At 24.9% G+C, this 13,614-nt stretch overlaps 1 protein-coding gene across 2 annotated transcripts in view; it reads left to right on the top strand.

Annotated features, from left to right (window-relative positions):
- Nucleotides 1–13,614, top strand: part of LOC112687873 (protein Wnt-11b-like) — a 42,370-nt gene that overhangs the window by 15,713 nt on the left and 13,043 nt on the right. The gene's annotated exons all lie outside the window — the stretch shown is intronic.

Raw genomic sequence — 13,614 nt, 5'->3', positions numbered from 1 at the left:
ATTTATATTAAGAAACAGTATGTTCAAGGATAACGGTAACACAAAATATTTTGAATGCATTGCCATGTATTCAATTTTAGTGCATATGGGACTTAAAATTATATTTATTTTTGAAAAATTTAAGTTTTAAATATAATTATTACCACCCATACGCGCCAAATAATAATTTTTTTTTGAATTGTAACTACCTCTAGTTCAAATTTTAATTCCTTTATTTTTTTAAACAACTTCGACTTGTATATGACTAAGTATGGTCTTATTTTGAAAATTGAAATTTTAAAACCATTTTAACACCATTTTAATTAGTGTAAATTTGTTTAGTTAATTAATTTAAATTTTACCGTTTGAGTAATTTGAGTGAAAATTCGGTGAAAATAATGTAAATGTTTTGTTCTTAGTGCAGTTTATATAATTTTTCAAAGAAATTATACGAAACCACTCGAAACATTACCAAAACAAACCCGTATAATCATAGAGTAGAATATTAAAAAATACGATGAAATGAATTTCATAAATCAAAACCCTAACTCATTCTCAATTGGTATATTTTCAAGATAAGATTAATTCATAAGTTAAAGTTATTTAAAAAAATAAAAGCATTCAAATTCGAACTATAAAATAGGAGGTATAATTAAAAAAAAATTATGTATTGGTGCAAATTTAATTTTTCAAAAATAAATATAATTTGAAGTCTTATATGCACTAAGAAAAAGCCGAATTAAGTACATGACAATACATTGAAAATACTTCATATTACCGTTGTCCTTGAACACATTGTATATATATTAAATATATTAAATCTTGTATTGCTATCAAATCTAATAAAACGTACCATGAATAGATATAATCGTTAAGCACATATAATTTTTTATGTTCTATGCAAAGCGAGAAATATGTTGATTTTACAATAATAATTTTTCTTTTCTTTTTCTGCAATCAAATTTGAAACTGCACCAAGTGTCAATAGTATTTCATAAAATTACATAATAGTTTTTAAAAATGAAGGAGAAACTAAAAAAAGAATATTAGAAACGATATTTCATTACTGTAATTAATTATCTTAATTTATTTTATTAAAATATGCTATTTAGTATGTTATAATATTTAACGTTCAATAAATTTTAAAAATACCAGAAGACTAAGCTCAGTTTACTTTAATTTAAAATCAAAACAAGAAATAGGTAGTGGTTATACAATGATGTTTTTTTCTTTTGTAGACATAATTTGGGTAATTTGATACCAAAAATGTCATGCAACAAGATATTTTTTTACCGATAATTGGAAACAGGTGTTCCGTTTAAAAGGTTATTTTTTTCAATTCGTTTAATAGTTTTTCTAATCATAAAAAAAATTAAAAAAATAATTCGTTAGTTATGTTTGATTTTGGCCCATAGCCATACACATATATAATATACATGTATTATACTTAATTTAACAACCAAATTTGTGTTATACTTTAATTTTTAGAAATATAAGTACTCGTATTATATAATTAAACTATCTTTAAGTCTTTCTGTTACAAAAATAAAAATGTTGAATAGTATATTTTTTTATTGTTAATTTTAAACGAAAAACGACCAAGTATATTCACGAATATATACGACAATTATTATTTTTACTTTTTATCTGCAAAGTAATCATTCCTTGTATATGTTGTAGGCATATAGTCAAATCAGGCATTTTATTAAATGTCTAGGCATATAGTCATAGAATTTAATGTTTATGCAATTTCACTATCCGACTAGACATTTAGTTGAATACCTAGTCATTTGATTAAATCACTAGGCATTTGATTAAATGCTTATTTCATGTCAGGCAAATAACAAAAAAAACATTTTGTACTATTTTAAAAATTTAAATATATTTTCTATCAGTTATTCAGTTATTTGACTATATGTCTACGACATATACATCAATTTGCTCAGGATCATTTTTAAATAAAATATATAAGTATGTACATAACTGACATAACAATAGACTTTACAACTTAGAGTCCTGGAATCAGTAACACTTAGAACCAGTACCTACTCGTATATTACTACCTTTATTAATAAACAAATAAAAGTTGAAATACGACTAGCTAACTTATACTTATGATTTGTGACATTTTTCCTCTTGTGGTTTTTAATTACATTTTAAATATTTTTTAAATAAACTTAGTATATATTTTGAGTTTTAAGACATGTTTATTTATATCAAGATAGTCAAGGATTATATTCAAGGATTTAAATTCATAATGAGAACTCCATTTAAATAGAAATATTATTTAATATTTCGATTTATTATTAAAACTATACTGTCTATATTTGCCTTTGCCCAGAATTGTTTTTTGATTGCTGTGATTTCTTGTGTTTTTATGTCTTATGCAAAAAAACAAATACTCAAACTCAGTTTTTTCATTTAGTTAAAAAGCATAACTGATATATTTTCGATGCTTATACTTATGATTAGTGAAAATCGTATTTAATGGTATTTTAAGAAAAATTATAATGATTTGATTTAATTTATATTTCTTATGTATTTGTAACTTATACATGTTAAAATTAAAAAAAAAAAAAACAATAATTATATATTATTATACAAGCAGTAAAAATCGATTTTGTTACAGTCTGCAGTTAAAAGAACTTTTAGCCTAGCAGAATGTTTATGATATGATAGCCGTTGATGGTATTATTTTAATAGAGTTGTGCAGAATATGACACATACACATACATGTATTTCAAATACTAACGGTTTAATTAAAATGTATGTCCATTACAATAATGTACATTTCGAAAAACAATTTATAAATAATTAAATTATTCTGTTACACATTTTGTTTACTTTGAGATGGATAATTGATTCTGGATAAAAATATAGACGAACCGGAATAATTTTCAGACGTTTGAAGATAAAAATATTTTATGTTACACGAAACATGGAATTTTTAATGTTAAATCGCTGAAACCAACGTGCATATCTAGACGATTAATCACGTACTGGAAACATTAACGTTACTTTTTATATGCATTTTTTTTGAATAAATCATTGGGCCTCGTAAATATTTTAGGATTGTTAAATTTACACGACTTTTCTACAAAACCACTTAATATTATAAGATATTTTGAATAATTACATAAGACTTTATTTTCATGAAAATTTAGTTTTCGTCATTTCAGTTTATGCCTAAATTTATACCCAAGGTTTCAGATCTAAGAAAAATTGTAGAAATCTGAATATTATTACCTAAAATTTTCTTTAATCCACCATTCTATTTAATATATTTTAACTCTATTTGACCGGTTGTTGGATATAAACATTTTTTAAATTACATCAATTCACATTTTCATATAGAAAAAAATACCATAAGTTAACAGCAATTGGTTAACGTACTTTCATTGGTTAATGCAATTGAAAGTAATTTTAAATATATTTCTTCCAATTTATTAAATTAAACGAATTTTGCTTGAGAAATAATGGTATATTATTTTATGACTCAACAAGTGTTATGGTTCGTTACAGAAACAATTTAATATTTTAAAGTATAATCGTCTCACCAAAGGTGACTATTTTCAATGTCTCCACTCGTCTCAAATCATAAAATATATATAGTGATTATAAAATCCCTTAACAATACCTTACGATTATCTATCTATTTAATGAACTCGATGAACACGTATTAATGATGTGCCAGATATATAATTATCATTCTTACACTTTTTTTTATTAGACCCCCAAGGTTTAAAGGGTTTCGAATGCGTTTTTAAATGAGTAGAGAGTTATACAGAAACTGAATATGAATTTTCTATTTTATTTTTTGGAGATAATAAAAAGTTAGTTTATGTTTGTCAGAGTTCTGTTGAAACACTTAATAGTTTACCTCGAGGTTCGACCCGAAGATGACTCAATTTCATTTATCTTAATTTAATGTAATAGTACTTAGACTGCATATACTTATAATTATTTCGATCCTTTTATATTCGAATTATTTTAACGTTTTTAGATCAGCACCATTTGTATGCATATGTGAGTGTAATTGACATTTTTATCGAATCGAAATATTTGAACCAATGAAATCAAATGTAAAACAATACAGCAATGTACCTTATAATATATCCCTTTTATATATTGCCATAACCCTGACCGGTTTTTTTAATTCCTTCGATAAATAAATGAAAATAGAAAATTTAGTTTATTGTAATTTATAAATTATAATCAGTTAATTAAATGGTTTCAGTTGAATATAAAAATAATTAAATATTTTGTTTAAAAGTAAGTTCAACATATTATATATTTACACTATACATAATACATAACAAACAAAATTGATTCTCATAAAATCTGCTTACTTTTTTAACCATGAAATAACAACTCGAAGTATTTTTGTAAATTTTTAATAGCTGTATGAGATTTATTAAAATGTTTTAATGCTTTATAGAATAGCCCTAAAACGTATCTGTGTAATATTTTCTCATAAACTATTAAACAAGTTGTATTTAGGTGCTCACTAATGGATTGAGTGTTCGCAGGGAAAATTTAATTTTCGAGATACTTTATTAAAAACGAAGTTTGAAGTCGAAAAAAACAGTCGTAGCCAACTGATGTGTATTATATTGCGGTGAATGCAGTGTCATATTTTTGTCGGAAACAAGTTTTGTTATCGCCGTTGTAGGTTCAGCTAGTGCTTATGGTGTATGTAAGACGATGCAACGTAATATTATAGCGTGTATTATTTTTGTCGGGATCTCATTAAAAATTATTTAAAATATCTGAACTCTGTCTACACTAAATTATAGTAAACAATTAAACAGTAACATAATAACTCCCGTGCGAAAACATTTTATTAGGCATGGGTCACCTAGTTGAATATAATTAATTATTTTTAGATAACAATTATTATTACAAATAACTTTTAACACTAGTAAATATATTTGAATTATCATACTGCACATTAAAAAAAAAAAACTACGAAAATATGACCATGATATTTTTAACCATAAAAAAATAGCAAAAGTTATTAAAATAATTTTGTATTGAATAATCATTTTATACGGATAAATACATTTTTTGTTTTTTAACAAAATATTCATAAAAATATGAATATCAATTACCTTTAATAAACTAAGAAACAATCATAGCATTTGTAAGATATAAAACGTGGAACTCAAGTACTGAATTGTTGTAAATTATTCTCATTTGAGTTGTGATTTAATATTCTTAGTTTTGAACGAAAAAAAATAAAATGAAATAAAATAAAAATAAAATTATGAAAATCCTAATATAAATTACTAATATAATGAAAATGGATAATGTGGTTGAACACATATTCGGTAAAAAATGAAAAACTTCCAATATTTGTCAAATAAAAATTAATCAAAATTTGTCGTCTAAATCAAAATTTTATGTGGATATTAAAACCGAAAAATAGCGATGTCATTCTTAACAAATTTGAAGTAGGTATCATATTTTCAAGTTTCTATACAACATATTAAAATTGTATTCTGTAATTTTTTGTAGTAACATAATTATAATAAATGTCATCTAAAATAATATTATACATATAGAAATAAGTCTTATATTTTTTTTATTTTTTTATTTTTTTTTATTAGTAAAAGAGTATTTACAATCTGTATTTATGTATACAATAAGTAAATTTGGTAACAAGTAATAACAATAGATAAGAAAGAAAAACGTCTAATATTTATTTGTAAATACTTTAATAAATATTATTAAATATTACGCCGTATTTAAAAATAGTCAATGAAATAGATATATAATATGTACTTGAGTGTTGCTAATTTATTCTAATATGACCTTATAAATATATACTTGACCAGCAATGGTATAATTTCAAAATAACAGTAAATTTAACACTTCATCAATATTTTTATATGAAAATGGAATTCCTTTTAAAAATAAAAATACATTTCATAAATTGATATGGCATTTGAGTTCAAAATATTTTCAATATTCAGTCTTGAGAAGTGTCAAATTACGTAAATCATAATGTCATATTGTATACAAGTGTACAAGTGTAATCAGTCATTTAGTTTTTATACTAAGAAAATGCTGCTTATTTTACAGTTAATAGAACAAGGTATATTTCATAAACATACAGCACATAAATCCATATTTGTCTCTTCAGATAATTTTACTTCATGTAAAATATAATTTTTGGTTTATTATATATAAATAAATTTGTAAATATACTGTAAAATTACCTGAAATTATAAGAAATTACCATAATGATACCAAATGTCTTCTCCCCACTAATTCCCTATTAAAAGCTATTTACATTTTTTTATACTATGATAATTCATATGATGCCTTTGAACATTTATAAAATCATAATACAGCCTGTATATGCAACTATTTTAAAATGGTTTTCTAGGCCGATATAGTGTTATAAGCTATCAAAAACTAAATATGTTACATAACAATATAATATATTTAAGTGCTTTATAGTATACATGTTACAATTTGCTAGTCAATAATCTAAAAAGGTCAATTCGAAAGATATTATTTGACCAAATTAAAATGTTTTGCATACTATTATTATGATGAACAATTTCACTTAAGATCATTTCTCATAATTAATGTTTCATTATTATCGTCAAATTCAACTAACTATAGTCAGTTAGTCATAACACCACTTATGTAATGTACCCAAAACGATTTGATCCATACACTGTTCACGTTTAACAATTTACATTATTTTTAAGCTATGTGCATATTATAAAATTACTAGATATTCAAATTGAATAAAAACTTTAAAATATAAAACTTTTAATTGGTCTACGTATCAGTAATCTTCTGGTAAATAGGTCACGTGCTTACACACAAAATATATATATATAATATGATTAACGTTACATGCAATAGAGTTATAAGAAAGTCACATGGACTTGATATAGTTAAAAGTTCTTATGATTTCGGATTATTGTATTGTACGATTTTAAAATAAAACTGTTATCTGCAACAAGATAATTGTATTTATCGTAATAATTAGACGATTTGGCTTAGACAATATTTTTAATAAGGTTTTGAAGTTCTGAATACGTTAACGAGAACTGATTTTTTGCACAAATATTTAATCACGAATTCACAAACATTTAGACTCAGTGACTTTACGAAATTATTTCCATTTATTTTTCTATACATATATATTATTAATAATATATCATATAAAATAAATAATTAGTATAAAATAGTTCTTTTACTATATCTGTGCATGATTTTCTCATGAACAATTGAACGGTTGTTGTGATCACTAATGGACTGAGTGTTCACAGGGAAAATGTATATTTGTAGATATTTTGTTAAGATCGAAGTTTGAAGTCGAAAAAAAACAATCATAGCCAACTGGTGTGCTTTATACTGCGGTGAAGTGCAATTTCATATTTTTGCCAGTAAACAAGTTTTACTGTCGCCATGGTAGGTTATAGCGAAGTAGTTAACCGGTGCTTATAAACTTGAAATATATGTGTATATTATTATGGCGGACAATATAATAAAATATTTTACTATCGAAAAAAATATCTAAAATATGTAAGAATATCTAATATATTGTCTATACTAAATCACGGCAAACAATTATGAATTGTAACAGAAAAATCCTGGCACAAGTCAGTTAGTATACTTATAAGAACACGAAACTCAATATTTTTACTATAAATAATTTTTACATCTTATTTAAAATAGCACTGAGGAATACTTTTCCCGTTGTTTTAATACCTTATACAACTAGTGCTTACGATATATTATACAATAATGATATAATTTAGCACAAATTATTTATTTTATTTTCAGATTAAACTATTTTATGGTTGAGTTTAGAAAATAAAAAATATCTTTTGCAATCTAAATAATATGAATTAATAATAAATAATTTTTCATAACCATTAGTTATTATACATTTACTATACTTAATATTAAAAATATATTCATATGTACCTATGTATAAATTATTACTCTCTGGTTTAGAGTTAACTACTTCATCTTCAAATTAAACGAAATCAGATTTATTATCTGTCAGTGGAGACTCTATTTGATTAAAATTTGTTTCTATTATAGAGTAATGCATATTAACACTCAACATATACGATAAACAGTAATAGTAACCGTCAATCAATTTTTAAAATTTTCATTTACAATTGTTTAAACCCTGAATCAGTTTTTTTGCTGTAATTTATAATGTTGTTTTGGTTTTGTATAATTTAATTATATGTAATATCATTTAATAAATTATCTTTAAAATGACACACTATTGATAATAATTTGTAGGAAATAATAATTTTTATTTAGATTCGCAGTAAAAATGTATGTAACGCATATCAACGTATATTATACCTATGACCAGATTTAATAATTTTTCACAATAAACTTAACAAGAAATAATGCATTTTTTCGCATCTTTACAACTTTGTCAACCTTAAAAAAACTTAAATTTTCAAATATAATACTTGCTAGTAGTTAATCAATAATCCTGAGTTTAACTGTGATTTGAGAAATAACAAGTGAGAATGTCGAATTGGACTATATGTTATAATCGAATGTAAATTTATTAAAATGCTGTTCATTTCATAATAATGACATTCGTGAATAACAGGTATTAGATGTTATAAAAATATGTTCTCTATTCACTCTATTAATTTAATTATAACAACAAGTGAGAATGTCGAATTGGACCATATGTAATAATCGAATGTAAATCTACTAAAGTGCTGTTCAAATCATAATAATGACATTCATAAATAACAGGTAATATATGTTATTAAAATATGTTCCCTATAAAGCCTTAACTCGGATAAGTTAACAAGCCGGTTTTTTGTTGCTCCTATACAGATAAATAAAGTAAACTAAAGTATATTCCAAGTAAAAATGTAGGTGTGGAAGTGTTCTTTAGATTGCTAATCAAACATAATTGGGAAAAAAAAATTAAAATGTAACATCAGAAAAACTTCCAAAATATTCTTGTGGTAATTTTTATTAACACTGTGACTATAGTTATATTTTAAAAATACTTAATATTGAGAATTGCATTGATCTTTTAGTATTACTAGTTAATAGTAATTATTGTTATTATAGTAATTGTTATATTAATAATTGTATATAGTATCAATAGTTAGGTGAACTAAAATGTAACTCCGTTACATAATTATGATTCATATACAACTCGATTATTAATCAGCGCCTCAGTTCCATGCAATGTTTTATAAGTGTAACTTCAGTCATATTTAAAATTTGAGTCTGTAATATTGACTCTTAACTAATAGTATAAAGTATATGGTCGGTAGGCGAAATATTCATCTATCACTTTATCTAAGCAATAGTATTCAGGGATATACGTGAAATAACACGTAATAAGTCATCATTCGTCTTACGTGCGAAACTTGTTGATAATATTAATATGTTGATATTAATATTATATATTTATATTTGTAAACTATTTACGGGCTAATATCGTGCACCTTGGGTCGCATAGGCATCCTGGCACTCTCTACGTCGCTTCCTGTAGCGAGCTTTTTATAGAACAATTGATGATACATTTTATGTAATACCAGTTTTAAATATAGTTGTAAGCAATCAATTTTATTTTGAAAATATAATGCTTATCATTTATATATGAATAAATTAAAGCCTATTCGTATTGACAGGATTTACTTAAACAGTCAATATATGTATATAAAAGCTATTTCAATGTTTAATAGTTAAGAAAAATAAATTAAATAAGTTATAATATAATTATTAATGTAGTTATTCATGGGCAAACTGATTTTAGTTCGTTTTGATCCCGTAATGTAATTAAAGACTGTCTTATGAGGATTTTTTATAAAATATCCTATGCCTACATTTATCTTATACATCCAGTCTGATCTTATAGTGATGGGTTCAGTTACTTGTAAATCATCCCCAACAACAATGATCACTAATTGAAGGCTCTGTCGTAACTAATGTCACTGAATTGTCAACAATATTTGAACAAACATTTTTTAATTGGACATGTTTAAAAAATAAAGGATTTTTTTTGCCATCGATAGGTAGTATATAATATATAATAGTATATAATAGTAGTATATACTATTTATTTGTATGTAATTTATGTCGCATATAGATGGCTTGATTCCATTAATTGAACATTTTGGGTGAAATTTTTATTATTTTTGATGTTTAATAAATATCCGAGACTTAAGGTTTTTACATTGTGCATACGCATCTTCCTCATAATGATATAGAGTATGTATTATTATACACACGTTAAAGAACCTATATTATTCCGTCATACCGCAGATTGGGACCGGTTTGGCGATTATTACATGGTAATACTTATTTTGTAGTTGGACAAAAAATAAATATATAAGAGTATACTTGTTCGATTATAACAAAACATAAATATTTAATACCCTCAAGTAAACTTCTTAACTCTAGAGGGTAAAAAATATTTTCCAGGTGCAATTACAATGTCAATAATTGAGACGCAATCATCTTTTACTTGTCCATTATTTAAAGCCATGTGGGTACATAAATACACGTATATTTGTATTACTCATACATAGATTTTCATTTAAAATAATTTATGTAATATTCCCTCAATTTTTTTCTAATACAATATAAAATCGTATATAGATTAGTATTTGTAGTGATAAATGATTGCGAAAGTGAGCTGGCAGTATAAGTACCTAAGTAACATAATTATTATTCGAGAAAAAATAATTTCAAAATATACTTAAGTTAAGAGTATACATAGTTAGTATGTATTCAATGTATTAAGATAAATTGATCAACAAACAGTTTTTAAATTAGAAAAATTTAATCAACAGCTTGGTACACGATTTTTATTATTATTTTTTAATTTATTTTTAAAAAATATCTTTCTTCGATTGTAAATTTAAATACACGAAAGAAATATATGTATATATATATATAACAGTTAAATATATAATATAAATATAATTACATATAATGTTAAATTTAAAAACTTTCAATATTTACCAATCGTGGTATGCAACGCAATAGCGATACGATGATTTTCGAAACACGATCGTGAAATTTTAATGATTTGACAAGTTTTATTCGAAATTTCAATTCGTATCCATATTTAAATTGTGTAGATTATGAAAATCGAGAACTAAAATAATCATAAAAGTCTGCACAAACTGCAAGTATGAATAATATATTTTATAATGTGTGTATATAAACAGTATATTGAAAACATTGTATTACCATTATAATCTAATAGGTATAACATAATTTGATTTTCGATACACAGATTGCCATGATACATCATACAGTCGCGGAAATTAAAAAACTATACTGTTGAAATCATTGTCAAAAACTCTTGTATTTTGTCATACATGTAATCTTACGTGTATTCGATATCATGATTGTAAAAAATTACGACGTTTTCTATGATTTTAGAGAGGTATGAACTTGTTTAATTTGGAATTTTGGCTATTTATTTGTATTAATATTATAATGTTCTCAATTTTATTCGGCTTGTAAGGAATGTAGATAGGGTTTAGAATAACTTTTAAAATTTTTTATAAAATATGGAATAAAGTTTATTGAGCGCAACCCTTTTAACTAGAAACTATAGTAAAAACATATTTTTTAACTTATACTTTTACTTTTCAACGAAATACTTTTTTTATTACATTATTAATAACTAATTGTAAATAAATTATTTTTCTTTACTTTTTTGGTAAATTATTTGTTAGAATCTCAACAGCCTAGATTATTACAAGGGGAAATATTGAACAAAATCAATCAAATATTAGTTGAATCTTTGTCATCACTTGTTAATGTCGATAGTTTTGTCATATTCTATTTTGGTACTTATGAATACATTTTAATATCTTATTAGCTTACAAAATTATCGGATATCTGAAATTATTACTGGATTATTATTATAAACAGTAAAAAAAAAAGTTAGAACGTTAAAAAATTAATAGTTTTTTAAATTTGGTTCGTTAAAAAACTGTTTTGTGGAAAATATTTTAGCTTCTTTTTAAACATTTGTTATGGTATTATCATTTAATAGTAAAAGAAATTATAGTCCAACTCGTTAAGTAAAGTCATATACTGTCATATAATATACCTAATTATATTATACATTATTAATACATTATACAATAAATATAATGTAAATATATAATTATTATAAACAAATCTTTCTTAGTTACGAAGACAACTTCATCTACAAGCGTATTTATGTATTGTTTGCATGACTTTTTCTCTCATTTCACTTAGTAAATTATGTACCGTAAATATAGTCTCATCAGCGTTCGTGTGACCACCAGTATGAATGATATTTCTAGAAAATAGTTGTACTCACATGGAAAAAACTTAAACCTCGAAGGTCCTCGCGGTAAACGAAATCGGGACTTGGTTTGTTCAAGCATAATAAATTATCTCCGATATCAAGTAATGAATCACAGTCTGGCAAAGAATATGCGAGCGACTACCCACGTGTTAACAATAATCGTGTTAAGAAAAAAAATACGTTGCTCAAACGTTTTGAATATTGTGTCATTATAATATAATATATTTTATACGTATTATTATTATTTAATGTATGCATTATTTATTCTTATTTTTTTCTTCGTTAGTCCCCATCGATTTCGGCCACAATCAAGAGTCGACGAGACTAGGTCTAGAGTCTAGACGATTACCAGTACTGTAGAAGTCGAGAGGAAGGCGGGGTCTTAACTGGAAAATTTCAGCGACTAATATAATTTATACATTGTTATAAACGTCCGCGTGCAGTGGCACAACACCAATACCCGTTTCGGGGTCGACCGACGTCGCGTCTGTTGCGATGGGAATCTTATCGCCGGACCGATCTATAATCGTTTGCCGCCGCGAGAAATACCAAACAGCAATTGAACGGGGGTGGATATTCATATTTTATACAATACAGATGTAGCAATATATAATATAAAATGTTAATACCATCCACTAACTGATCAGTCCACAGCCAAAACGATCATACAGATTAATTTGAAATGTTAAGGGAATATACTTAATACCAGTATTTATTACTACATAGGAAATGTACATATTACTATGAAATCGCACACAAAGGGCCCCTCACCATTCACCCAATTTTTTTTTCAATCTAACAATTATTTTATGTTTTAAATCGTAAAAATACAAAATAAATAATATTTAATTAAAAAATATTCAACGATATAATAAAGATATAATATATAATAAAGATCTATTATAAATGCGTTAAATAAACTGTTCATTATTTACCATAGTTTCACGTCCATAATTGTCGGCGTAAGACATTATCACTTAGTTCTAGAGTACCTATAGAAACATAATCTATTACAAACCCATAGTTGTTTAATAGTACTTACTGGGGCTAAATAATAATTATTTATTATTATAGGTATTCATTATTAATCATTTGTATATCGTATTTATTTATCTTTATACGTAAAAATCTGTACTCTTCAGAGTCGGGCCCCAGTATGAAAAAGTGGGTTCCCTTCCTACTAAATCTACAACGACATGTGTCATAGATAAATTAGGTGTTCGGCGCCACTGCTTATCACTATATGTATAGGTGCACTAAGAAAGGATTTTTCGAAAATCACACTTTTAAGGGTCGAAACCGTTATGAGTTCT

The sequence above is a fragment of the Sipha flava genome, unplaced genomic scaffold (assembly GCF_003268045.1).
Source record: "Sipha flava isolate LNK unplaced genomic scaffold, YSA_version1 36_pilon_pilon, whole genome shotgun sequence".
NCBI classification, from domain to species: domain Eukaryota; kingdom Metazoa; phylum Arthropoda; class Insecta; order Hemiptera; family Aphididae; genus Sipha; species Sipha flava.
This window is presented reverse-complemented; position numbering and strand designations above follow the sequence as displayed.